The 23,624-nt window shown below is 42.0% G+C and overlaps 1 protein-coding gene across 3 annotated transcripts in view; it reads right to left on the reverse strand.

Moving 5' to 3' along the window:
• GRID1 (glutamate ionotropic receptor delta type subunit 1) overlaps window positions 1-23,624 on the reverse strand; it is a 2,731,706-nt gene that overhangs the window by 340,969 nt on the left and 2,367,113 nt on the right. The gene's annotated exons all lie outside the window — the stretch shown is intronic.

Consider the following 23,624-nt stretch of genomic DNA (forward strand, 5'->3'; position numbering starts at 1 on the left):
GTCAGGAAGGCGAAGAACTGGAGCATGCCCCTGCTGTTGTGGGCCTGGGTCCTTGTTCTGTCGCCTCAAACAGGGAAGTACATCAGGATAGTGATTGTTCTCCCCTGGCTTTAGGCTGGTGGGGGGTCATGTTGGACCTGGCTTTTTGACAGGGACATCCCCAAACTTTTTGCCTCCTTCCTCCTATTTTTTCTGACCTGCTGTTGTTGGCTTTTGACCTCTGAGCACTTTACCACTGCTAACCAGTGCTAAAGTGCATATGCTCTCTGTGTAAATTGTACTATTGATTGGTTTATCCATGATTGACTATGTAATCTACCTGTAAGTCCCTATTAGAGTGCACTACATGTGCCTAGGGCCTGTAGATTAAATGCTACTAGTGGGCCTGCAGCACTGGTTGTGCCACCCACCTCAGTAGCCCCTTAACCTTGTCTCAGGCCTGCCATTGCAAGGCCTGTGTGTGCAGTTTCACTGACACTTCGACTTGGCATTTAAAAGTACTTGCCAAGCCTAGAACTCCCCTTTTTCTACATATAAGTCATCCCTAATGTGTGCCCTAGGTATCCCCTAGAGCAGGGTGCTGTGTAGGTAAAAGGCAGGACATGTACCTGTGTAGTTATATGTCCTGGTAGTGTAAAACTCCTAAATTCGTTTTTACACTACTGTGAGGCCTGCTCCCTTCATAGGCTAACATTGGGGCTGCCCTCATACACTGTTGAAGTGGCAGCTGCTGATCTGAAAGGAGCAGGGAGGTCATATTTAGTATGGCCAGAATGGTAATACAAAATCCTGCTGACTGGTGAAGTCGGATTTAATATTACTATTCTAGAAATGCCACTTTTAGAAAGTGAGCATTTCTTTGCACTAAAATCTTGTTGTGCCCTTCAATCCACGTCTGGCTAGGTTTAGTTGACAGCTCCTTGTGCATTCACTCAGACACACCCCAAACACAGGGTACTCAGCCTCACTTGCATACATCTGCATTTTGAATGGGTCTTCCTGGGCTGGGAGGGTGGAGGGCCTGCCCTCACACAAAGGACTGCCACACCCCCTACTGGGACTCTGGCAGACAGGATTGAACTGAAAGGGAACTTGGTGCATTTCTTAGAGACTCTTTGAAGTCACCCCCACTTCAAAGGCACAACTTAGTATAAAACAGGGCCTCTGCCCTACCTCATCAGACACTTGCTGGAGAAGAAACCGGAACCAGAAACTACATCCTGCCAAGAAGAACTGCCTGGCTGCTCAAAGGACTCACCTGTCTGCTTTCTCCAAAGGACTGCTGTCTTGCTGTTGCCCTGCTGCCTTGCTGAACTCTTGTCTGGCTGTGAAAGTGCTCTCCAAGGGCTTGGATAGAGCTTGCCTCCTGTTCCTTGAAGTCTCAGGACCAAAAAGACTTCTGCCTTTCACGTGGACGCTCCGTGCGCCGAAAATTTCGACGCACAGCTTGTTTCGCGGCGAGAAAAACGCCGCACACCGACGCTGATCAACGCGACGCCCTCGGGACGATCGAGACTTCGACGCACAACCTCGCAAGGACAAAGCCGCCCGACTTCCAAGGAGAAATCGACGCGACGCCTACCGTGAGTGCGAAACTTTGACGCACGGCCTCGCAAGGACAACGCCGCCCGACTTCCAAGGAGAAATCGACGCGACGCCTGCCGTGGGACCAAAATTTCGACGCACGGCCTCGCAAGGACAACGCCGCCCGACTTCCAAGGAGAAATCGACGCGACGCCTACCGTGAGATCGAAACTTCGACGCGCAGCCCCGCAGAACGACGCGCAGCCGGAAAATAAGCAGGAGAATCCACGCACAGACCCGGGACATCTGGTAATCCCCGCGATCCACAAAAAGAGACTGTCTGCGCGCCGGAAAACGACGCCCGACTTCCCCGCGTGGAAAAGAACGACGCAAGTCTGTGTGTGCTGAGGAGAAATCGACGCACACACCCCTTTTTCCACGCATCTCTTCTCCTGTGGCCCTCTGAGGAGATTTCCCACCAGAAACCAGGTACTCTGTGCTTGAAAGACACTTTATTGCTTTTTAAAGACTTAAAGACTCTTAATATCACTTTTCAGTGATATCTTTACAAATTCGTATTGCAACTTTGATCGTTTTGACCTACAATTATCCAGATAAATATTCTATATTTTTTCTAAACACTGTGTGGTGTATTTTTGTGGTGTTATACTATGGTGTTGTATGATTTATTGCACAAATGCTTTACACATTGCCTTCTAAGTTAAGCCTGACTGCTCGTGCCAAGCTACCGGAGGGTGAGCACAGGCTGATTTTGGATTGTGTGTGACTTACCCTGACTAGAGTGAGGGTTCTTGCTTGGACAGAGGGCAACCTATCTGCCAACCAAAAACCCCATTTCTAACAGTCATGAACTCCCAGACTTGTAGGTGTGTTCTCTTGTTCACTTTCTCATCACTTTGACTGCCATTAAAGGACGCTTTCTATTTGAGAACAGATCTTCTACTTCAGGATTTGTAGGTTGAGTTTTAGATTTTTAGGTATATATCACTTCATTGGTGCAGCAAAGCAACAATACTATTCTTTCTCCAAACACAACAACATGCTCCTTTTACTGCCTTCTGACACAGCAGAAATCTCAAGAGATTTTCCTGTCAAGCGTCCTGCAAATCTCACTCATGGGGTATGAACTGGATGTCTCAAATTAAAAACAAACTTACAGGATACTCCATGTGTGCCTGCAAATATCATAACCTTTATCCCAGCACTGAGCTCAAATATCTTATTTATCTGAAAAGTTAATTTAATCAGTCTCACTTGGATTCCCACTCACTGTTGACTAGCTCATCATTATTCCCTGCAGAGGTTTCTATTTCTTACTGTGTTTTACTGATTCACTATAAAAATCACCACCAGAAAAACATAATATGTATGGTTCGATTCATAAAGAGTACACTTTAGCATTTCTGCTGACATGCATTGGGCTCACTGCGACTTTTGAGAGGAATTATTTACTGGATTCACGGTCCTTGTTTTTGATGCAGCAAATAACACATTCTGCCTGCAGATGTGAGTACAGTGATAACAGTGGAAGGACTGATTGGGTACTCATTTTCCACATTTAGAATAACACATGCCTCAGTGTGATTTGTGTCACACATCCCATGTAAGTGGAGTTGTTGACCAAATTTTATAGTCCTTTTGAGATTCATAGAGGTTACTCTGTCCTATGGGACGGGACTACAAATACCTGTTAGAAATGTTGCTACACTATCTATCTCAGGTAGAATCGATGTTCAAGAAGGTTATGCATTATTAAAGGTTTTGCACCTGGAATCTGGAACTGAATTAAACAAACTGCCATTCTAGCAAAGCAGAAACAAAGTAATCATGCAAAGTAAATTATTGAAAATGCTCAATATAATGCATTTGGATTCTGGTTCTAAAGCCAAGATAGCAACATTTAACCATACACTCAAAAATGTTAAATTTCACTCAAAAATGTTAAATTTCACGATTTGAGATCAGTCATTACATGCACCATAGTTTATTTTTGCCACCACTGATTTGCTGAAGAAATGTTCAACATTTATGATACCCAGAGAGATTGAATGGAAAGTGATTGTTTCTTAGACAATAGAAATGAAATAAAATAAAATGTAAAAATGCAAAAGGACCCAAAACTCTGGGCAGGTATTTGTTCTGCTTTAACAATGATGGCTTGATAGGGTAGATTTGGCACAGTAGTGTGATACTGCCAACACTGCCACCTGCTCTGTGGGAGATCTGAAATTGCAGCCCCAGGCCTCTCAAGAACCTAGGGCAGTGATGAATAGCTGTACTACAGAAATGATAGGCTGCTTGGACTCCAGTGGCTGTGTGCAGGCTCCCATTTCAGCAAGCAGAGAATTACTGGAGACAATGACAGTACACTGATGAATCACACGGCATATGTGTGCATGCAACTGGGGAACTTGATTTCACATTTTGGATTTCATAAGAAACCAAGGGGCATATTTACAATGAACTGGCATAGGGCAGCGCCACAAGTATTTTTGATGTGCTGTACTATTCCAATTTGAAAGGGCAGGAATGCATCGTACTTATGAGATAATGTGCATTTCTGTCCTTTCCCCTGCGCTGATGCACAATTTGCTGCCTAGTGCCAACACAGACACCCTTGCACCATGGAGCAACGTTGCCTGTGTTACATGCAGAACTGTTTGTTTGTGCATGAAGGGGCACCTTTCTGCACAAAAATAATCCATGGAGGCGTTTTGCTCTCTCTATGTGTGCTTCAGAATTACATTTTTTGTAATCTCTTCATCACCATCCCAAAACATTTTTTCCCTCTCCATCTACTCCTGTATTCCTCCATAGCCCCTTCGGACTCTTCATACCCTTCTAAAACTGAGCATCACCTTACTAACTTCCAGACTACAGCCCATATCTGTCTTTTGTGACTTGCACTGCCCTTCTCCTCTTGATGCCCTAGAGACATCTGCCTTTTTGCCTTTCTGAGGTCAGACTCACGCTGTCCAGGATTGAAGTTGTCAACTCATTCCCTTTGCCCTTAAACATTTGGCAAATTCCTTCCTTCAATCGCCCCTTTTCAGGCATTATTATCACCGATGCCAGCCTCCTTCCTCATCCCTCTATGGGCATCAGTTGGCCCTGTACTACTCCACAGCCCTCCATACACTACTTCTCTTCTGAAGATGTGCCCGTCAATTAGTTCTAGACCCACAATACCTCTCTCTATGAATACTTTTCCTCTGACAGTCCTCCTCAATTGACCACAGTCTTCATACCTCCTGATCCTCCCGGCTCTGTCATTTCCCGTACTGTGATCATCCTGCCAAACTCTGGGCCCAGCACCATCCCTTAGCTTTCTAATAGTTCTCTGTCCAGATATGACAGTGATGGGATTGGAGGATGCACCTTTCCCTGCAAACCCCGTTCTCTCTCTCCAGGACCAAACCAGTTTTCTTCACATGACCCACACTCTCAAAACTGGTATACTAGATATCCAGCCAGCTCACTCGCTACACAAATGATTCCAAATGCTCTTCTGTAGCTCTCCTGCCTGAGGGATCTTGTTTCCTCTATTTGATCTTCCTCCTTCCATGTCTTCTAAGGAAGGCTGTGGCCTGAACTTCACCTGGCCTGAACTGCTCCTCTATTATCTTTCCAGAGGTGCTCATCTTGATCTGGTGCCACCCACTCCTCAACCTCCTGGGGAGAGTCACAAATGCCTCAACATCCTCCATGCGCACTCATGAAACTCGTGCCCTTTCCTTGCATCTCAGAGGGCCCCCATAGTCTGCAGTGCTGAGGTTCATTGAATCCTCCAAACCTACTTCTTTAGGGAAGCCTAGGTCATAGCTGTTGACTCCATCTTTCCACAAAAATATATATTTTTCTCCTCTGTGCGTGCACAGTTAACACTGGATGACATCGTCTCCAAAATTTCCCACATAGAGAAGGCAGGTGCCACCTCTCTGCAGGTGACCTACATTGGGAACATCAGCAATTAGTAGGGAAACAGTGCACTCCCAAAAAGATCCTTCAGTTCTGTTATGCTTTTTGAGAGTGACAAACATCACTCATTTAGTCTGCATAGGCTCTATATTGATTGGTTGGCAGGATAGCAATGATGGTGAAAGAGATAAGGTGCTCCTTGCTTTGAGGTACATTAAATAGAGGAGTTGCTGGTTAGGATTGCAAGTTTGTTTTGGCAGATCTCCAATTCTCCAATACTAGAAACTACCACAAAAGAAAGACATCAGCGTTCAGTCAGAAATGAATGAATATTTTTCAATTGTGCATGCTGCAAACTTACGGGCATCTTGACAATACTTTGGCACAGGGCAGCACCACAAAGCTGCTTTCTGTGTTGCCCTACATCAAAAGAAAAACACAGAAATGTGCTGTATCTAGTAGATGCAGTGCATTCCTTTCCTCTTCCACTGGTCTGGCGCACAATAGACTGGCATGCGCCAATGCAGGCACCCTTGAACCATGGTGCAAGGGTGTCTGCATTGTAGGAATGGTTGTTTTTGTGCAGGAAGGGACATTCAAAACAATCAATAAAGGGTTTTCCTCCTTCTTTGTGTGCTCACAATGCAGCAAATACAGAAAGAGGAAAAAACAACGAGAAATAAATTTCTCGTTCTCACACCTCCCCTTGAAAGGTGTAGGCTTTTGACACATTCACAGGTATACAAATACTTGTAAGTCTGGGAATGAGTCAAAATCCATGGGTGTTACATGGGGAAAACCCACCTCAATGCCCATGGAATGCCTCTTTGACTCAGGGTAAAGCAACACAGCAACTTGGGCTTACTCCATATCTACAAGGCCATGTAAAGCCACACAAAGTGGCTTTGCATGGCATTGTAGATATGGGCCAGCAGCCTGTGCCACTGGTGCATCAATAAAAGTGACATACCTGTGGTGCATGCCGCTTGTAAATTTGCCCCTTAGTTGTCACAATACAGGACACAAGGCACTGGGTGACAATGTGAATTATCCTGCTCCTTACGTGTTTAAGCTGTTCCTAAATCGGAAAGTTTGTAGTGATTCAGAAATATTTTCAGGTCAATTTATATTCCCGAGTTCTCTACCATCCTTGAGTCATTCATGATAGATTGTGGGACCAGAAAAAAATTATGAATATTTAAAAGCCCTAAAAAGAAAAGCAGACCTGTGCAAGGCAGAAAAACTTTTTCATACTGTAGTAAGAGGGCAGGCTATTAAAATGCAGTGCTGCTGTTTTTGTCAGTTTAAACGTTAAAGACCTAAGGGGAAGGCAACTTTCTTAACTGTAATGTAGTATTCTTTTAATGCTCACTTAGCAAGAACGGAATCCAGATCGTTTATTAACAAAGCGAACAGCTTAGTTGCTAAACAACACCTACAGTATAGACATCAAGAGCTAGTAGGCTGCAATGGTGAACCATAAAGTAACACAGTTTCCTTTAGTAATCAACAAGAGCATGTGTCAAAACTGCAAAACAGCTACAATAATCACAGTTTGCTAGAACATTTTACTCTTCATTTCGCAAGAAACATTTGGGACAAACAATATAGGTAGGAATCTGGCACAGGCAAAGCAACTGATCTTTCAGTGTCAGCACATAGCTCCTAGCATGGCTTTAAAAATTAAAGCAGTTTTTTCCACATAAACAATCATTAATGGCAGTTTGGCACTTCTGTGTGTGCTGCACAATGCAGCACACACAGAAGTACCAAAGTGTAATTTTCAAATGATTGTTTATGTGCAGGAAGGGATATCTTCCCGCACATAAACAATAATTTCTGTTTTTTTGCTCTTTCTACGTGTGCCGCAGAATGCAGCGCCCATAGAAAAAGCAAAACACAAAGAGGAATAAAAGTATTCCTCATTGTTGCACCCTGCTAACGCCACCCCTGGGGGTGGCATTAGAGTTTGCTGCTGCCTCAGGTTTACAAAATCTCATAAATCCGAGGCAGCGTCAAAATGCAATGGTTGTTGGTGTGGCACGCCCACAGCAACACTCATTGCACTCCCCTCCTACGCACAGTGCTGCCTAGGAAGGGGCTGTATTTACAAGGTGATATTAAGCCACAAAAGTGGCTTAACGTCGCCTTGTAAATACGAAACAGTTTTTAACGCCACAGGAGCGTTCTGAAAAGTGACGCTCCTGTTGCGCTAGGGGCCTATAAATACACCCCCTTAGTATTTCGTCTGTACGGCGACTATTATTCTCAGTAACCTACCTAGGTAAAGCCCTTTCTAATCATCTGTTTTTTCATGATTTGAACAATATCATTGACATGATGCTCTTTTCTGCTATTTTTGTTGACTGCGTTTTCTCCCTCTGTTCTACATCTCTTTCAACCTCTCCTCATCCATATCCATTTCCCGCTGTTAGAATCATGTTTTATTTGAAGATGTTTTAAAGTGCTGTGGTGTCATGCACTATTGCATTTTTGCAGCTCAACCTCCTCACTGGTTAACTTCACTATTTAGTGCATAATAAAAACTTAAAACAATCAATCAAGTGGAGAGTCGTATTAAAAGAGAGCTAATTGTTCAGCATCTCGGAACTGTTTCAAGTATTTCATTGATATCAGTACTGAAATGGGAAATATGGGGAGGTTGCTTAGGAACAAGTCAGTGATGAAATCCCACGGGATGTACATATATGCACATAAAGTTGCAGCCAGAAGTTCGGAGTACATGTGTTTAACCATTTGTAATTCTCTATTACATTGCACTTTTTCATCAGTGTTGATTTACATTCGACTTGGAGTTTCAGCCTAGCCTTCCTTCTCTATCATGCCCTACATTTGAATGTCTACACGGAAAATATTGAGTGATTCACAGATATTTGCTTATTGACTTTCTGAGTTCCTTTTCTCCCCTCAGGTTTAGTTAAATGGCATTCATGAGGACATCATCTTTTGAATGAGCTCTGCAATGGAGGGCAAGCCCCTTCAATACAGAGTAGAATTTTCATAACTTTAATTGTTATAGACCTGCAAGTGAAGGCTAGTCCCTGTTGCGTAGTTTGGTATTTTTATGCAACATTTTCCTATTGAACTTAGAAGTAATGAAAACAACAGTATGTTACCTATAGAATATGTAGCTAACTGAATGACATAGGCTGAATTATTATTCGGGAGAAAGGTACCCCACTAATGTAACACATTGATATTTTATAGATTAGAACACTGTAAAGTAAGAAAACCTTACTAAATCTTCAATCACTTAAGCAACATGTTTCTCCCCACAGAAATGTTTGATGGATTCGAGCTGTAGAAAACCAGAGCAAATCAAGATACAAATAATTGAAATCTCAATCCGGTGTTGTTATGGAGTTAGCATAACCAAGTTATGAATTTTTTAATTGGTAAATCACAAAAATGCCCAAATGAAAAATTGTGTTCTAATAATAAATGTTAGTCGAAATAGTTTACAACAAACCAGCAGCCACTTATGTTACCAATGGGAAAGACACGAGAAAGCTACCAGAAAGGTTTCTGCATCAAACATGCTGGAATGGAAGAGACTTAGATTTAGATTCAAATGTTTTCAATGCCTCTGATGGTCTCTTGTTCTACTTGTTGCTACAACCAACACTCCCAATTTCTTGAAGATGCTGGGAAGGTTACTCTGTCCTTGCAAGGGTTACCACAGTGCCTAGTACAGTTCAGTCCCAACTAGGCAGCTAATGTTCACACACATGATGAAGTGAGTCTTCAGTCTTTGGTGTAGTCTATACAACAAACAGGAGTCCAGTCAGTTGGGTTTTCGAGCACACTTTCAGTCCACGGATTCCGGTGGAGAGAAGGATACTACTCAGTCTTTTTACAACCAGGACCAGACCAAATTGTACTTCATCTGAGCCTCTACCAAGTCTAGGTGAACTCCAAGAGTTGGTGGATTCCCATTTTATCCTATACACTAGTCAGTAATAGGTAACAGAAAACACTCATAATAGCCCTCCCAGTGCTGCAAATCTAGCATGCCTGTCTATAGACTAACCCACCAGGCTTATCTGTGTCTCTTGTGTTCTGAGCTCTCAGACTCCTACAGGTAGGCTACGCAGATGCAAACCTACAGGCAATTCTGTCCATTTGTGTTGAATTCACACCCACCTGCCCCAGATTTAAAAGAAAACCTCAATCCAGGCATAAAGCTCTGGAACTAAAGTAGTCCTTGTTCCCTGTAAAGATGAATTGCTGTATGATCCAGTACTGTCAGGAGCCAGACAATGTAATTCCCTTAAATAAATGTAACTAAGTTACTGGCACTGCCAGCCCCTGACCGAGCTCATGAAAGCAAGTTCCCCAGCAAGGGAGCATGTGTGTAGCACCTACCAGGCAGTGTGCCAAGAAGAAAAGCTGGTTTTGAGAGCACTGTCAGGGGTCCAAGCAATGTCATTACCTTCATGAAATTATCATTTAGGGTCTGGTTTAGATGTAGGTGACTGACCTGTGGGTCCACTACGGGACGGAGTAAAAAACAGAAGGCTGCAGCCCTGCAGCAAAGAGTATTTTTTTCTTTTAAAAAGAAAATCCCAAATTGGTATTTTGTTTTTAAAAATAAAATGTGATACTCTCCTCGCCATGAGAGGCGTCGCCCATTCTGAGGGGAGATTAGAATGGCTTAGCTGTTATTTACTGCCAAATTTTGACTGGTGGTAAGGATCAGTAAAAACTGACTACATGTCTACCCATCTAAATTGGATGGACAGACATGTATCCATTTCTCAGGCGGCCCTTACTCCCCGCGGACGTCAGAGATGTTTGGCCACAATGGAGACAGAGTTGTCTCCAACTAGCCGAACTTAAGGTCCATCCAAAATTAAATTTGGCAGGCAGACGCCTATATTGATAGGGAGGAAACTGTGTTGCAACAGAGTACCCTTTCCACCAATATATAAATCAGGCTCAAAGTTATTTACATTTACTGGCCCTTAACATCGCTCATAGAAGCCAATGTGTTGGGCTTAGTTCTAAGATATTTTTTTAACTCTCAGACTAACCATAATTCCCCTTTTTAGGCAAACAAAAAATTCAAATTTGTCTGGAAATTTCACTTGCATCTACTCCCAGGTGCCCCTTGACTTACTAGAATATTTTATCTCAGCAACTTGCAGGAAAATTATAAGTTATATCAATATCAGTTTTAAAAGTGTACATTCAACAAAATATCTTTTGACGCTAGGGCTGAGGAACAAAGGTGTACACATTTATTAAGCAAACTCTTAACCCTTTTCCTGATAGTGATGGGCAACGTGATAATTCTGATCTTCTAAGGCATGTAATTTCAAAGTTTAGGGGCAAGTACAGACATGGCTCTATGGCGAGAAGATCAGATATGGCTGGAGGGGCATCATCTGAAGTGTTTCAAAGCAAAATAGGACTAGTTCAGATTGAACAAGACTTTAAAGTGAGCTCTCAGCACAATGAAAAGCCAGTGTAACTGTGCCAGAATAGGTTTTGCTCTGCCAAAGTAGGAAGCAGATTTGCTAAGCCAGGCAGCTTGATTTGTGGCTTAATTTGAGTCATACTAAGGTTTTAATTTGGGAATAGACAGAAGACATTGCTGTAACTTATCCTGGAGCCAATCCAAGCAGAGATGGCTGCCCTTTTACATTATTGAGTAAGGAATAGAAGAATATGTTTAATTTATACATACAAAAGCTGCAAGTAGTCTTATGCTGAAACATGAGACTTTTTCTCAAGGTATGAGTCTCTTTTAATTCCTAGGCTGTCAATACTATTGCTTGGAGCTAGAAATGGACTGCAAGACCTTGGCCAGAACTGTGAAGACTAGCCAAAGGAATTGCCACCTACAATCAGTACTTTGGTTTTGTCTAAATCAATTGTAAACCATCTTTCCTCAATTCCTTGACTTTCTATTGGCATTCTGTTTATTACAGGGCATTTGAGTGAGTTTCTGTAATTTACATAGGCAGAAAACCAGTCCCAAAGGCCCTATTCAGCTTACCAGTGATTGAAAAACAGAATCAAAGGAAATGCAAAGAAAGTATTGAACCTTGCAGAACTCCAGTTGTCACCACTTAAGTAGGTAATATGTAGGGCCACATAGCTAGCTTCTTAGACTATCTTTTAGAAAGGAAGGAATCCACTTTACAGCATATATGACAAACAACAGAAGCAGACCAAGTTGCTGTGGTTGACAGTATTTAATGTCACCAACAAATCTCATAGGATGAGAGCACTAGGTGAAAATTCCTTGTTAAAAGTGCTTTCTATAGTTTTTGATATACCCATGTCAAATTTAGTTTTTTAGATTGGGCCCACTATATGACCATTTGATCCAGGTCCATTCAGTGAATAATTCAAGCCCTATTGAGACTCAGGGCCTGATTTAGAGATTGGTGGACAGGTTACTCCATCACAATGATGGCTGATATCCTGTCTCTCAAAATATAACTCTCATAGGATATAATGGGATTTAGATTCCAAGAGACAGTAGATCAGTCACCATTATGATGGAGAAACTCACCCACCAATATCTAAATCAGGCCCTTATTCACTATCAGGATAGAATCCCAGCCAAACAATATTAATTATTGTTGAAGCTTACAGTCAGCACAAAAACAAAATATGATTTTATCAAGTTACCCTTTCATTATATTTAACCCAAACATATCTTCATTATGAGGTTTGAGAATGTGTTTTAGCATTTTCTCAAATTGGGAAAAATAACCTTTAATCATAACTGAGCCCTCCCATAGAAAATGCCCCTTTTGGCAAATAAAGTAAAAACAGCATTCTGTGGCTATTCCTTGTAGGAACATGTTCTTCTTATTATTTAGCATGCCCCTTTGTAATGCAATAAAAAAATCTCTGGGCTATAATGCACGCTGAAGGGTGACTTACCTAAAGTGTACAAAATGCATTTTTAGGTCTTGCCTAGGCAACACATGCGCTCTCTCTTCAAGACATGCTGTATTCAGACTGTGGGCTTTCTGTCCGCCCACCTCTGCTAATTTTTTACGAAAGCTTTGTTCTTCAAAGCTTACTTCTGTGTGGTTTTGTTGTGTTATATGTCCCTCAATCGCGTGTCTTGATCCTACCCCTGCAGTAGTGACCTATTACTTGTATCCTTTCTCATTAGTGTATCTCCCTTTGTGTTTTCTCACTCTTTTTCTCATTGTAGAGTGCCCGTGTCTCCAGAAGGTTCTGTATGTTTTGCTAAAGTTTATCCGCTACGCTTTCTAAGCTTTTGTTTTTACAATGTGCTACATTTGTTTAGCAAAGCTTTACCAGTTGCATAGAGTTTTTGTAATTTGTTCTTTTTTAATCCAAATGTACTTAGTTTGTTTAAAAATGTATTGCTATGTTGAAGGTGATTTTTTATTTTAGGTTATGTTGCTGAAGCTTGTAGGAAATACCTTCCGAGTGTGTTTGTTTTCCAATGTGCTTTATTTGCCTATCAAAGATTTCTTGTGTTCACAGCATTTGTGCTTTATTTGGTTATGAAGACTTTTCCTTGATGGAGTTTTTTTTTAACCAGGTTTTGCTGTTGTAAATGATAGTGCACATATTTATAACTATAATGCTTGCTGTTCGCTAATGGGGTGTGAAGGAACAGAGCTCCTTTATGTCTCAACTGTAACAATACCATCTCAAATAATTGGACACAGACATAGTAAGCATTGCATGGAAGCAAATGGAAGATAGTGCAGGAAATTCAACTCTCATTATTCTAGATCTTGTGTTCAATCCCAACCCTACTGGACTTTCTTTGTTCCAAAGTCAGCAGCTCTGGCAATTTTGCTACATCCATGTGATAACAGGACAAACACTACGATTTTCTGTAGTATTTCATAACCATACAAGTAAAAACATTGTTTTTACAGTGTGGATTGTGCATGGATTTTCCAACCCTTTCGAGATACAGCATTTTTCTTTTTTAATTTGCAGGGGGAGTTTTTTATATAGCGCATACTCAACACAATATTATTGGAGCGCCTTATATGAGCACAAATTACAATACACAGCTATATATTTATTTTAACCCAGCTGAGGGGTTGTTGATGCTTTTATTTGGATTCCTCTTCACAGTTCCTCACTGTCAGAAGCCCTTTACTTCTGCTTTTGCCCACTGCGGGCTGATGCTGCCTGTACCGTGAGTTAAGTCCTCTCACTTGTATCTACTGTAGCAGCCCATGGTGTGCCGTGTCCCTTCAGAAGGTGACTCCCCAAATGCAAGTACGGGTGAATGCTTGTTCTGCCCGGAAGGCTTCCCCCTTTTGTCGATCATTAATAGGAGTTCTCTCCTGCAGTGAGACTGAAGACCTTGGGTTTGAAACTGACTGATTTGCTTTCCTAAATTGTCTGGATTTTTATCACAATGGCCTCCCACAATTAAGCTTTCTCCACTGACGGCTGAGTTTGCTGTATTATTGACATCTGATACTGAGCTGCCTCCAGCAAGTGCTAAGTTGATTGTATCAGTGTTGTGTAGCCATTTTAGTTATAGCTTCATACATGTTATTTTAGCGAACTAGGCCTGCCACTGTGCACTTTAACCTAGATATATTTTATTCAGCTGCGTTTATTATTTTAACAATAGCCACATTTGCGGTCTTGTTTATTTTTCTATATCTAGCTGTTCTTTGCCTAGGCCAGCACTGCGTTCTTAAACAAGATATTTCTTTCACTCGGTGCTTTTCTCAAGGCTGCAGTAAGACAGGTTGCCTGTAAATGTGGTAACACTGTGTCTCTAGTGTTCATAGAAACATACACATCCTTACGTAGGGCCATTTTCTCAGAACATCAGTTGTTTTATTATAAAGACACTTCTCTGTCCCATTCACGTTAGAGGGAGATTCCAGCCAGATGACCACATTGTATGCTGATCGTTGAACGCTTTGCTACAGCTGCTTATGTAGACTACATGCCTCTTGTTCAGGTATGAGGGATGATGTCTTCCCAGGGGAACCTGAGGGGCAGAAATAGAGCTTAACATGCTGTGCTCTAACATAGCATAGGTAGGAATTATTTTAATGATTTTAGTGACAATATTGCAGCGTTATTTTTATGCTTAACTCTCCTTGTCACAATTTAAATCCTGTCATGCTTTATCACCCTAGTTATTGTAGTACATGCTTTATTATCTAAGATGCAGTTACTTCATTAAAACCTTATTGAAACATATACTGCCTCTATTGTCCTTGTATATGTGAGACTAATGTAAATGAGAGAAACTGATGCAATCTGAGGGACCATGATTTCCCTGAGGAGTCAATTGTCTTATGCGCTTGGCTGCCCAATCATTCCTGCTCTTGGGTGGAGATGAGGCACTGCTAGTTAGCTGGAGCAAAACCCGGATTGGGCCGACAGGTGTCACCTTTACTGGGTTCAGACTCAGTCACCCATAGTGCAAACGATTCTGCCACCCAAATCCAGTAGTCTCATTAGAATACGGAACACCAGGAGATTGACCTTCCTCCAGCAGCTGCTGAAGTTTATTGTACCTAGAGACTGAGCCACCTCCAGCGACTGATGGGTTTGCTGTTAATCCTGTCTGAGTCTGACCTTTGGTTCCTCTAGTGTCTGCTGTACCCGGAGAGTGAGCTGCCCCCAACGGCTGCTGCTGAGTTTATTGTACCCAGCGACTGATCTGCCTGCACTTGCTGGCTGTTTGCTGCATTTCCTTTAGATGCCACAGACACTTTGGAAGCCTTGAGTCAGCAGAGGCTAGAATGTGCTGAAGACAGAACGTGAATTAGTAAAGTACACAAAAGAATGCTAAATAAAGGCCTAATCAGGAAAGATTTGAAACTGAGATTGGCTTTGGGAACAGAAGCCACTGTCCATGTACTCTGCGCCTTCTTGGTAGGCATGGTAATATTCGATAATTTGCCCAAATGCACAGGAAGTTGAGCTGATCTCAAGACTCAAACCTAGTTCATCAGTGCTCGCTTTGTCCCAAACCCTACAAACTTTGCCGTTTTCATGGTGTTTGTTTAAGACATTGTTTTTACACTGGCGTATTTTTGTTTGTTTCCTGGAAAAGTCTGTCCTGTCTTATTGCCTCATCGGAGGCATTAATCATGTGCTTTATTTCTTTAGCATTTGTTTGTGTTGACAGAATTTTTTGTAAACCTGGTTTTGCTGTCGCGAATAATAGTGCATCCATGTTTTTAACTAAAATGCTTGCTGCTCACTAACTGGGGAGGGGAAAAAACAGAGCATCTTTATGTCTTGACTGTAACAATGCCACCTAAATCCGTAAGACACAAACATTGTGAGATTTGCATCAATGGAAACTGAATAAAGTTGCAGGAATTTAATTTTTCATAATTATAAATCTTGTGTTCAATCCCAAATTTACCAGCCTTTTTTAACTGGCTGTATATAATCATTAGTTTCTCACTTAAGTTATTCTGTTCTTTTATATGTAATTGGCTTGGTCCCCACCCTTTTGGTCTTTCAGAGGTATTATTCCTTTGCTAATTTTTGGATTGTGCACTGATTGTCCAGCCCTTTCCAGATGCAGCATTTTACCTATTTTTATTTGCGGGCGAGGGGGCAGGAGGTTTATATAGCGCAAACTAAACCCGAAGATATAGTAGCACTTTATATAAGCACAGTTTACATTACACAATTACAAATTAACTTTTGGTAGGCACAGGGATAGTAAGTAATTTGCCCAAAAGCACAGGATGTTGAGCTGATGCATAGATTTGAACCTGGTTCACCAAATCCAAAATGGACAGCTCTGGCCATTACGCCAAGTACATGTGATAACAGGGCAAAGGATATGATTTTGTGTAATGTTTCAGTACTATACAGGTGACTTCATTCCCAGACGTTCTACCCTTACTCAACCATTAGTTCATATTTACCCATTACTAGCAGTTCAAAAGCAGCAGTTAATTATTCCCAACCTTACTGGCCTTTCTCAGTCGGCTGTATATAATCTCCAGCTTCTCACTTATTTTATTATTTTTTTATATATGTGATTGTAACGGTCCACAGCCCTATCTGGCTTTCAGTGGAGTTTTAATAAATTTGTATCTTGAAGGTTTTCATTTGCATATGCAATTGCATGAACACTACACATCTGTTTGGTTTCAGGAGTCCCTGTTAAGCTTTCCATTCCCCAATTTTCCCAGCACAATTGCTCTTAAACAGGACTCAGGGAGCCACCATGCCCCACTTCCCCACCAGAGCCCACTGTGTTACCTCAAAGCAGTGATAAATCCAACTGCCTGAAGCAGGAGTCATCTCAAGACTCAAGTGCTCTCCCAGGGGAGGCAGAAATAGCAGAGAGGACAAAAAATTGTGGGATGAAAGGCTGCCCTCAGTCTTACTTACGTTTTCACATTTTTATAACTGTTTTGCTGGTACCTGAAAGGCAATGTGACTTTTCAGTTATTTTGATGCTACATAGCAAAAGTCCACATAAATACACTCCACATCATGCCACATAATTCCAATTAGAATAATTTCACTCAACGCTACACAGTTCCTTGCAACACAATTCCACTCCAAACATTACCATTCCACACCACATAATTCAGCAACACATCACATAATTCAACTCAACAACACATTTACACAGCACACCACATACATCCAATCAACATAACAGAATACCACATCATGCCACAGAATTGAACAATACACCACATAATTTAACTCCACAACATGCCACTACAGAACACAAACTGCCATTCCACATAATTACACCCCATGACACAATCACTCTCCACATAATTCTAGTATGCTCAAAACCTCATAATTATTATCCACATAATTCCACTGAACACCATGCTACATAATTCCACTACACACATCGACTCCATACCACACAATTCCACCCCAAACAATTCCAATTCAATCCACATAATTCCACTACAAACCACATACATTCACTCCACTACAAACCAAAGCACATAGATGAAAGTCACTGTAATTTATAACGCCAATAGTGCTAAATCTTGCAAATGCTAGACCAATTATATTGCAAATGCGTGTTTTAATTGTTGAAGCCCCTCCCTCTGCCATGTGTTGCTGGATTATTTAAACTAAACTGCAGCCCACTGCATGTCACAGTGCTGAACATAGAGCCACTGACTTCCAGTCACAGATGTGGGTGTGTTAATGTACCCTACAGCCAACATTTCATATTGAAATTTATGCTGCTGGTGGCCATTTGGCATCAAATTACTGTAGCTTTTCAGGTACAGTAGAAAGATAACTACTTCCAATCTATTTAATGCAGGCATATCAAGCATCGATTTATTTACTATTCCTATTCCTAGGAAAAGCCAAGCACAAAATATTGAACTGCTCTGCAAGGACCCGTCCTTTCAGTGCTTTGTGAAATCTCCTGAGAAGAACATTTATAATTTCAATGTTAAGCTAAATTTATTAGGATTCAAACTCGGTTATTAATGTTAATGGTTAATTCCAAAAAGTGAGATATATTTTAGAGCTAACTTTTTTTTAGAAAATTACCAAGAATAATAATTTCACTTTCTGGTGTGTTGATATTGGTAACATCACCTTCTTGTTTGAGCAAATCAAAAATATATCAGTAATAGTCATGCAGTTTCAAATATTCAGGAAAACTGGTAAATTGTAAATGTAAAGAGAGACAACTCTCTGTTTTTTTTAGTTTTAGGTTATAAGTGCACTGCCAACCTATGTAGTTCATACTGCAAAGTGTTTTCAAACACTATTGCCAATGAAAACAGATTTTGAATAACCTGCTAAGAAACACTTGAGCACATTCACATGCACATAAACTTAGATAGCATATTATCTAAAAGAGCTCCTATAAATTCTTAATAGCAAAAACTATTATTTTCGGTGGAGCATTGGGGGGACATGGCGGGTTGCGTAGTGGCCGTAGCTCGCTAGACGCACTTCCCGCCGTGCCTGGGGGCGTGGCATGCGATGCAGGGATCGGCTGAATGTGCCGCTCAACTACTCGTCTGACAACACGAACTTCGGAGGCGCCCGGCGGGAGGCTTCGGCACTGGGGCCGAGACGCGCTGGAGCTTCGCCGGATACGGAAAGGCTCAGCGAGGATTCCCCTTCGGGGGAATCTGGGCAGAGTCAGTACCGGCAAGGCCCTCAGGAAGGAGTCCTGGGAGCCTGACAGCGCGACTACACGCCTTTCTTCATCCTCCCCGACCATCGGACAAGAAAGTAAGGTGGTGGGTGCTGTGGGGGCCAGGGGCATTGCTAGACTTAGCACCAGCAAGGCTTTTGGAAAGGTATCCCGAGAACCTGATAGCGCAGTAACGCGCTTCCCTTCATCCCGGTTGAACTCAGAAAAAATAAGTAAGGAGGTGGGTGTTGTGGGGGCCAGAGATATTGCAGATAAGAGCCTGTCCTCACCTCTGCCTTCCGTTAATACCTTGCAGGTGGGGGGGCTGGGTCTGGGGGAGGTAAAAAGAGATAAGGAAGTTACTGGCAGACAAGACAAGATTAAAGGCAAAACCTCGGACCTAGCAAGCGGTTTACTCAGAATAAAGAAAAAGGGAAGTGAGGGGAGACCAAAAAACAATAACAAACACAGATTTGCGCCCTCGTTAAGAACTTATTTTAAGGCTAGACCAGAAGACGCTGTGCTGGTACAGGGACAAGGAAAAATGGATACGTATATAACTAAGCGCTCCAGAATTAATATAGATTCCGGTGAGGGGGGTATGAATGATCCTCCCCCTTTAATTAACAATTTGCCTCACCAGGAAGACATCCAAGCCGGTTTTGAGGCTTTACTGAGGCAAGATGGTAATTCACAGGAGGTAGGAGGTGCGGCAGAAGTAGCCACCAGCCCCCCCCTTTCTCAAACCCCGGCCCCTGACCCAAGTCATAGCCATTCCATGGAGGAGATGATGTTTGCCATCTCGGAGGACATAAAAAAGGTTTTGCAAGTTCGGAGAGCAATCAAGGGGAAATTAGAGAGGCCTGTGAGGTACTGGAAAGAAAGTTTGATAATTTAATGGAGAGGATCCAGTCATTGGAGGAGACGGTAGGAGGGATGAAGGAGGAGTTAAAACACCAGAAGGATGAGATTCGGGACTTAATCGAAAAGGAACAAGGATTACAAGTAAAAATTGAGCAGTTGGAGAATTATTCACGTAGAAATAACATAAAGCTGTTAAAGGTCCCGGAAGGAGCAGAAGGAGCAAATCTGAAGTCATATGTAGTTTCTCTTATTAAATCTGTGTGTGAATTGGAAGAGAGCTGAGAAGAGATTGAAAAGGATATTCAGAGAGTCCATCGTGATCCTTTTACGAGGCGGCCAAATAGCACTAGACCTAGGAAGATCTTGGTTAACTTCCTAACTTATCAATTAAAGGAAAACATTTTGAGTAGTGCATTGAAACAGAAATCATTAAAAGTTGAAAGTGTCACATTCGAGATTAGATCCGATTTATCTAAGATTACAATGGACAGGCAGTGGGAATTGGGGAAAAGGTTGGACGAATTTAAAAAGTTAGGAATTATGGCACAGTTGAAGTTCCCTGCATTCTTGCGGGTAATGTATAACAATAAAATGTATAATATAAGGGAGACAGTCAGGGCGGACGAGTTGCTAGAACTTATAAAAAAGGAACAGACCGATCATGCAAAATAAATTCTCTCGAAATCTTAAAAAGCTCCCAGGTAGGTGGGGTGCTCTAAAATAAGGCCCATGCAGGCTGATATGGCCCCATGGGAGGGTGTTGGGAGGGGAGGATATTAGGTGGGGGGTTTTTCTTTTCTTTTCTTTTTGGGTTTTTTGATTTTGAGTTTTGCGTGGAAATAGTTCCTCATTCTCCGAGGCAGAGGGAAGGCGGGTTAGTCTGGAATGATTAGCTTGAAAAAAGGTCAGGGGGAGGGGAAATCTACGATTAAATTACTTTCCTGGAATATTAATGGTCCAAGGACGAAATCAAGACGGAATGAAATCTTACAATATCTAAAAGACTCTCCGGCACAAATTTTTATCTTACAAGAAACTCATTTGGCTGTAGATGAGTGTAAGGAGTTATTTAAGACTCAAAAATGGGTGCAAATGTGTGTTTGTACCACTAACAATTTCCACACAAGGGGAGTAGTTATGTAGTTATTTTGGTTAAAAAGGGACTACAAGCTAGACCGGAAATTTTAGAAACAAGGGGAGATCTAGCTGGTTGCTGGGTCATAGTAAGAATTCGCATTGGTGAGGTAATGCTGGTATTGGTTGGATTCTATGGCCCGAATTGCGATGATATTGAACCTCTTAAAAGGGTTTTTTCTCAGCTAATCGATTTTTCAGATGCGGTTATTATGACGGGTGATTTTAATGTGGTGTTGGATAATAGATTAGATAGAACGGATACTTGTAGATCCTTAGGCAACCAAAATCACAACATTATTTAAGGAGAATGATGAAGGATTACGGCCTGTGCGATATTTGACGGAAGAGGGAAGGGGGGGGCTAGAGTTTTTTCTTTCTTTAACAAGAAGTATAGTCATGCCTCACGTATTGATTATTTTTTAGTGGACGATAGGTTGTTGGAAAATGTGGACAGGGTTGAGTATTTACCCCCGCATTTATCGGACCATGCAGCGGTAATGTTGTATTTGATGCTCCCACAGAGAAGAATGTTTAAGAGGTGGACATTGGAGCACGCATTATTGTTGGATGAGGATGTTTTGGCGCAACTGCGTAGAGAGACTGAGTATTTTTTCAAGGTTAACGTAGGCTCAGCATCGTTATCAACGGTTTGGGACTCCTTTAAGGCTGTAATACGAGGGGAAATTAGGAGTATTTCATCTTATAAACATAAAATATTTAGAGATGAAATAAACGTGTTAGAGCAGGAAATGTTAATAAAAAGTGAGAAATTGGTTGGTAAAGCGGAAGGGGCTCAGGAGGAAGCAGGAAGGGCTATAAAATGGGAGGTTAGCAAATTAAAACATTTTGAATATGGGGAGAGCTCAGGGAAACTGCTCGCCTGGAAAGCTAAAATAGATCAAGTTAGGGGCCATATTAAGGAAATAGCAGTTGAAGATACTGGTGTCAAATTATTTCATACGGAAGACATTGAACGAGGGTTTCAAGACTTTTTCACATCTTTGTACACGGAGCAGGTAGAGGTGCGAGAAGAAATGGTGGAGAATTGGTTATCTCAGGATGTGTTACCAGAAATTTCACAGCAGAATCAGGAATTTCTTAATGGCCCTATTATGGTGGAAGAAGTGCGGGCGGCTTTAGCTAGGGGTAAGGAAGGGAAAGCCCCGGGCCCTGATGGTATTCCGGTGGAGTTGTATAAAGCATTAGGGGCCAGATGTAGCAAAACGGCAATTTGCGACTTGCAAATTGCGAGTCCCTGCGACTCGCAATTTGCAAGTCGCAAATTGCTATGCAGTACGGTGTCTCAGACACCGACTGCGACTCGCTATGGGGTCGCAATGACCCACCTCATGAATATTCATGAGGTGGGTCGCAAATTGCGGCCCCATAGCGAGTATAGGCACTCGCTAACATGGAGGCCTGCTGTCGTCAGCAGACCTCCATGTTCGTGACTGCTTGATCAATAAAGCAGTTTTTTTTTTTTTAAGTGTAGCCCGTTTTCCTTACAGGAAAACGAGCTGCACTTAAAAAAAAAACGAAACCTTTAGTTTCGGTATTTTTTCAGGGCAGGGAGTTGTCCCTTGGACCACTCCCTGCCCGGAAAAAATATTTGTGGGTCCAGTCACAAACTGGAAGGGGTCCCATGGGGACCCCTTCCAATTTGCGAGTGGGTTACCATCCACTTGAAGTGGATGGTAACTGCGATGCCATTTGCGACCGCGTACGCGGTCGCAAATGGTATTGCATCCCACTGCGAGTCGCAAATAGGAAGGGAACACCCCTTCCTATTTGCGAGTCGGAAATGCATTTTGCGAGTCGGTTCCGACTCGCAAAATGCATTTCTGCATAGGAAACTGCGTTTTGCGACTCGCAAACGGCAAATTTTGCCGTTTGCGAGTCGCAAACAGTTTCCTACATCTGGCCCCAGGTGATGTAATTACCCCAATCTTGGTTGAGTTATTTGGTAGGGTCTTTTTTAATGAGATAAGTATGCCGGCTTTGTGGAATGAAGCAGTTATTACATTGATACCGAAACCCGGGAAAAATCCTATTTATTGCTCTTCGTATAGACCTATCTCACTGCTGAACAGTGATTATAAGCTATTTACTAAAATAGTGGTGGATAGATTAAATAAGGTAGCAAATAGCTTAATTCACCTCGATCAGAAGGGCTTTTTCGAAGGGGAGGTATCTACATGAGTTGACATATGAATTAATCGGGGCTATAGATATGGCAGTATCGTTGGATTCCCCCTTGGGGGTTATTACGGTTGATGCTGCAAAAGCTTTCGATCAGGTAAATTGGGTCTACTTGAAACTTCTGCTAAAAAAAGCTAAACTGGGAAACAACCTCTGTGTGGTAGTGAATCAGATATATAGGGCTCCTATAGCTAGTATATTAGTGAATGGGAACCTTACTGGGCCGATAGCTATAGCCAGGGGCACTAGACAGGGTTGTCCGCTATCCCCTGTATTATTTAACTTATATATGGAACCATTTGCGAGGAACATTCGGCGGAATACGATGATCTCGCCTTTTAGTTGTCAGGGTTGGGAAAGGAAGCTCGCGTGGTATGCTGATGACCTTTTGCTATATACAGATAATTTAGTAACTGCATTCCCCGAGATCCTTAAATTGTCAGAGGGGTTCGGTAAGGTGTCTGGTTATCAAGTGAATGTGGGAAAAACAGAGATCATGGCTTGGAATATGGAGTATGAATCTGTTTATTGTAAAAAGGAAATTAGATATTTGGGAATCTTGATACCTCAAAATATTAATCAGCTAGCGGAGAGGAACCAGTTAAAATTGTTGGCAGAATGTAAGAGTTTAGTACAAGGTTGGACCCATCTTCCCTTAACGATAATAGGCAGAGTAAACCTGGTAAAAATGGCTATTCTTCCGAAATTGAACTTTTTGTTTTCTACCTCCCCACTTCCTATGCAGAAAACATATATAGAAAAAATGCAGCGCCTTATAAGTAATTTTATTTGGAGATCCAAGGGTGTTAGAATCTCTGAGAAGAAGTTACGTCGGAGTAAGGTTCAG

Source organism: Pleurodeles waltl, chromosome 6 (assembly GCF_031143425.1).
Source record: "Pleurodeles waltl isolate 20211129_DDA chromosome 6, aPleWal1.hap1.20221129, whole genome shotgun sequence".
NCBI classification, from domain to species: domain Eukaryota; kingdom Metazoa; phylum Chordata; class Amphibia; order Caudata; family Salamandridae; genus Pleurodeles; species Pleurodeles waltl.